Genomic DNA, 6,132 nt, shown 5'->3' with positions numbered 1-6,132 from the left:
CCCTGCTGCCATGTAATACTCGTTAATGAGTTTTTTAATGGTTTAATTTCAATAAATTTACTTGGATATGCATCCGTACATACAGATATATTTACACGCATACATCAAAGAGTATGCAACATTTATCAATCGATTCACCATTAAACTATACAAAGTAATCGCTCATTTTAAACGACAGTGTATGTGGTGTAATTATACCCGTGTGAATAATTGTTTGTGTATAAAGTTTCATTTGTTACGGGAGTAAATGAAAGGCGTGTTGTAAACATATACGTATACTTTTACTCGTATGTTGATGTGAATGTGTAGATTAAGTTATTGGTGCCGCCTAGGTAGTGTGGATTTACAAACATGCAATAATAATGATGACATTTATTGAGTTTTCGTCGCATATAGATACATACTACTATGTAAACATAAGCACTATTTTATGCTTGCAATGCGCTTGTGTGTGCAGATATTTATTGTATGCATAGCGTCATTAAGCATTTGCAGCGTTCGAAATGTGGTATGGCGTGAAATTAATTAAATTCTTTTTGTAATGTATTTAATGTGGCCAAGATACAATGCTAGTATAATAGCGTATATATATGTATGTATGCATATAAAGCTACTAAGTTACAAAATATGTACATTAGACTGTACCGCCCAAAAAAATCGCCGTATACCCTGAGTCTAAAATATTTTTGCACAGCAATTTCGAAAAAAAAAACATTTTCCTCAGATTAAACTTCTCCAGAGACTACTGCACGATGAGTCTAAAAATTCAGTCGGTTTTTTTTTGGTACCAAAAATTAAATCCGTATTTCTTTTGTGCCGGTTAACAACATCGAAAAATCCGAATTTTTAGTAACGGTTTTATGGCGTGAGTTACATAATATGTATGTCCATTAGACCGTGCCACCTTAGAAGCGGAAGAAAATCGCTTCACACAACCGAGTCTAAAATATGTAGTTTTGCAAAGGAATTTCGAAAAAAAAAATATCCTGTGTTGAAACACCTTAAACCTCACGATGATTTTATATATTTTTTTTTTTTATTTTTTAGTACCGGTTACCAATTTTAAGAAATGCAGGGTGGTTTTTAATTATGGAAATTTTAAAAATTTAATCCAAAATAAAAATCTTCGAAATTTCCTTGAAAAAATGCTTCAGGCTTAGTGCTGCACGGTAAATGTTTTTTCGGTGTACATATATATACGTGTACATATGTACAGTGGGGAGCAAAAATTAGTATTTGATGATTTTTGTTAAATATTTGCACGGCTTTTAAATTTAAAATGTTTTTGCTATTTTGTTTTAATGATTAATGCTTTAACTAAGACCACATAACTCACACTTTCAAACTTTATACAGAGTTTGGAAAATTCAAAAAAATTTCAATAAAATGTTGAACTTTTTAATCTGAAATTCTATAAAATTCATGGCTCTGGCTTTATCCATATAAATCAAACTTTATACAGAGCTTAGAAAAGTGTTCCCAATTTTCATTAAATTTTTGAACTTTTTAATCTGAAGTTTGAGACAAATTTTTGGTTATGCAGTTTTATAGCCTATGAAAGTTTATTTTAATAAAGTGCCAGCTTTAAGCGGCTCAAAACTCTCGTTGATTTTTAATATTTTTCTTTCGAACGGCAAATTAAATTTTTAGTGAAAATTTATTGAATTTTTCTAAAATCTGTATAAAGTTTGAAAGTATGATTTAGTAAAAAATAAAAAAATTTAAAAACGTAAAAATATTTTACAAAAATCACCACATACTCATGCTTGCTCCCCACTATATGTGGTGTAGTACATGCGTTCATACTACTAGATAAAGCTGCATTTATAGATACTAATATGTATACATTTAAAGCTTGCCCTTTACGCATAATTGTTGAGTATAACTAAAAGAAGTACTTATAATACTTGTAACCTGAGCGTTTTAAGCGTATCACTTTTGTATGTACATACGTGCCCTCCTCTGAAACGACGAGTGAATTATTTTTGAATAATGCCCACAGGTGTCTGGTTAAATGAGATTTCAAGTCATTAAGTTGCATAAAATGTCGCTAAAGGTGTTGAAACTACAAAATACACTATTAGATAGTGGCCCTACGCCTAAAAGTATGCTATAAATTTTGGGTTTATGCGATAAGTAATAATCGCTATGCAGCATTTGCTTACGTCCAAAAACGTATCCAATTTTTGCAAACTGTGTTTGAATAATGTGCGCTGATTTATGTTTAATGAGCAAATATCTATGTAGAGATGCTGTTGGAAATGAGCCACTTGCTGCGGTACGCCTTAAAATAGGCAGTATGTTTTGCAATTCGTTGGCATGATTGCGGCGCCAAATCTGATAATTATGTAGTTTTGAATATTTTCGTAGTAATTAAAGCATTTTTTGGAAAGAATATTAGTTTATACTTCACAAACATTTTCCACGTTCTATCAATTTAACTCAAATTACGTGGAATTTTAAAACTGAAATTACTATTTGGAGCACAAATTAATAGATTTTCGGTAATTACAAATTTTGAGAAGTAAAATACTTCAACCATCTATTGTAACAAAGATAGATATATACCGTACAAGTTCCGATTATGTGTTTAAACACCAAATATCTGGCTTTTAGTTCCGATTATGTGTTTAAACACCAAATATCTGGCTTTTAAAAGTGGGAACAGTTTAATTTTAAGTTCAACATTACAGATTATGTGCATTCAAGTACTAACACTTTGTTAAAACTCTTAAATGTTAAAGGTTTTCAAAGTGGGAACACTTTTGGGAACAGTTAAGTTTGGTGTTTTACTACGGCACATTTAAACCCTGATACAAGCTACGTATTTTTAAAGGATTTCATTGTTGCTGAGAACAAATGTAGCAGCAACACTCAACCAGTGATTATTTCAAGAGATGAATTGTATTTAGATTAGATTAAGATACATATTATGTATGTATGTACGTATAGACATACATGCCGACTGTTTCCCAGATCCAAAATACATACATAATTTTCTTTAGTGTGACGAGTTTTGGGAACAGGTAATTTAATTGTGGTTAACCTTAATCATTATTAATAATATTATTATTATTAATAATTATTAATCATGAGTGAGACAGTTTTGGAAGTACATAGTTTATTTTAACGCTCGTCCATCGCTTGTAAGTTTTTAAAACTAACAATACACATAAAATAATACAAAATTTGAATTAAAACCAAAAAAAAAACATTAAATTACAAATTGATAATTTGCAATGAAATAAACAAATAAAAATAACAAAAAACGGATATGTGAAATATTTCTGTGCTTGCTCTGAAATTAGAAAATGGTTGTAATTTTGATTCAAAAAAACAATCGTGTTCGAAGTGTTACTGAAAAACTGATCAAGGTTTAAATAAAACGGGTAACACTAAACCGAGCCTACGTATTTATGTGCATGTTGAGGAAATTATGTGGTAATGAGTTTGGGAACACTTTCAGTATAGCTGAACGAGGCTTAAATAAAACAGGCGGAGGTAGTATATAGAGGCCAAGTATGTGCATTTTAAGCAATTTCTATAGAAATTCGAATGGGAAGAGTTTACCAAAGACTTGGGAATGGTTAAAAATTCTCGTGTGGCACTGTTCACAATTAGGGAAATAGTTGTGTAACACGAACTGACAAAAATAAAACATTCTAAGTGCTGGGAACAGTTATATTTCTAAAAAAACTTACGTATTTAGACAGCGCGCTGTAGACGAATTATAAAAGGTGTAAACTTTCACTCTGCAGGACCCTGGTATTAAAGTTTTTTAATGTTTTTTTAGAATTTCATTATATCAATTTTCTACTGGGCATAGAAATGATAGAGAGAAGTCAGACGTAAAAATACGTGGAAATAAAGAGAAATTTCGTACATTTGTTTTGAATTTGCTGTAGAGCAGTACATAGAAGAAAGAACTATGTACATTCCATAGTGACCACCTCGAAAAATAATATCTTTACACACATTTTCGCACATGACCGCGGCCCATTAGTTTTTATTTTTTTTTTCTAATTAAATTCTTTTTGATTTAATTTAATTGTCCTCTATGATAGTTATAAATATTTTTCGTTAAGTTTAAGAAATCGTGTTTTTGTTTATCCTCCGGACCATTGAAAGCGCCAAAGCTTAAATTTCAATGCTGCTGGCAATTGTTCGCTCCTTATTCGTACTCCATGTCACCCACACAAAAGTGCAATTTTGTAGATGGTGGAACGTACAATCCATTCCAATCCAGTCATTACCATTTCCCTGCCGAACGTCCCTTACTTTTACAAAGGCATGGCCGCCTTATGTATGTAGGAATTTAGAATGTACATTTGGTATCAGATATACTTCTGAGCCGCTTTACAAAGTAAGTTACGTGTAATGCAGAGCAGTCGCTCGGAGTAGTTCGGTGCTTGGAAATAACTTCGGCTGCACGTTATTTTGCAACTGACAACGTAATGTGTCTTCGGAGGTGTTCATTTTGCCCTTTACTAGTAGATGACATTGGCCATGATGACAATTTTGGTACTAAAAACTGAAAGAAAACATGGCTTACCTCGCAAGGTGCTTACCTATTTTCCCAGTGGGATGCTTTATTGTTTTTCACTTTGGAGTGTAAAAAATATAATTATTTTTGTAATAAATGATTTTATAATTAAGTTGTGCTTCTAGGTGGGCTACTGCGCACTGTGGGATGTCCCCATATAAGCTGCGGCCAAATGTAGAAACTGTACTGAAATTGCGAGTTTTTATGGTTTCAAAATTGGTTGAAAATTACGGCCAAAACTTCGTTCATCAAAAATATTGTTCATTATGTTCTAAAAAATTTTGTGTGAAGGATTAAAATTCTTGGACAATATCTTAGGCTCACCCAAGTCCATCAAAGTCCAATGTACTCAAAAAAAGGATCAGTCCAGCGCCTCCGTCTTGACCTGCAGGCTGTGTCGGCGATACAGCCGCTGAACTTAAACGTAGAATATGTGATATTATTAAGATATGTAACATTTAAATTAAAAACGGTACATGAAATATTTGTTTTGATTGTATTGAATTGAATTTAATAAATCAATATGAATACCCCAATTTTTATTAATTGCTTTCACTTATTAAATAATTTGAGTTTAGCTTGTTAAACCTTTTTCGACTCACACCCATATTGCGATACAAATTTATTGTATATAATTCCCTTAATTCAAGTCGAATTTAATTTCTAAAACATATGGCAACCCTCTTAAATAAAATTATAAAAAAAAATTTTAACGAATGTCAACTGATTTTTTAAATAATTTTAGTTGAAGTTTTTACACAGGTGGAAACCCTCTTTAATGTTTCTTAATACTCTTTTGATTGGCGCTAATATTTCACATAATTTAATTTAATTCGACTTTTCAAACAGATGGCAATCCTGTTCAAATTATTTATAAACCAAGACCTCATTACACCTTTTTCGTCTGACACTTGTATTGTGATATATACTTAAATTATCTAATCCCCTTAATTCAAATTGAATTTAATTACAAAATCAGGTGGCAACACTCGTACATGCCGTTTGCAAATAAATTTTGTTTGAAGCAATTTTGATTTATATTCATATTGAAGCAATTTATTTAACCTATTGCTTGTTGCTATTGTTGAAGGTAAAGACGAAAATAAAAACAATGAGAAAAACATAAGAATTAGGGTAACTGGAAGAGAAAGAAAATTTATTGAAATTTTTCGATAGGGGTCGAAATAAATTCAGTCCTAAAAAGAAATTTTAGTTATCGAAAGTTATCAATTTACCGAAATTTACCGAATCATCGGAGTTATAGTTATCGAAATTTATCGATTTATCCATGATTATTACGTTATCGCGCAGGGTCTCGAACTATGCAAATTGATCAATGTTTATTGAGTTGTCGAAATTAATAGATACAGAAACTTAGTTGTAACTGTATATGGTTATACGTATATCGAGCTATACAAATTTATGGGGTTATGGAAATTTGCAAAGTTAATTAAATTTATCTAGCTATCGATATTTATTGAATTATCATTATTTGTTCAGTGAACGCATTGTACCGAGTTATCGTAATGCCTCGAGTTCTTTCAACTTATCGAGTTCTTTGAACTTATCGAGTTATCGATATTTATTTA

General features: G+C 31.2%; 1 protein-coding gene across 1 annotated transcript in view; it reads left to right on the top strand.

The window, feature by feature from the left end:
- The window catches only part of LOC118735705 (tyrosine-protein phosphatase Lar), a gene marked incomplete at its 3' end in the record, with an annotated part of 988,245 nt that overhangs the window by 661,596 nt on the left and 320,517 nt on the right, over nt 1-6,132 (top strand).

This window comes from Rhagoletis pomonella, unplaced genomic scaffold, assembly GCF_013731165.1.
Source record: "Rhagoletis pomonella isolate Grant_MI unplaced genomic scaffold, Rhpom_1.0 Rhpom_scaffold_00003, whole genome shotgun sequence".
NCBI classification, from domain to species: Eukaryota; Metazoa; Arthropoda; class Insecta; order Diptera; family Tephritidae; genus Rhagoletis; species Rhagoletis pomonella.
The sequence above is the reverse complement of the archived record's forward strand: the minus strand, read 5'-3'. Positions and strand labels throughout refer to the sequence as shown.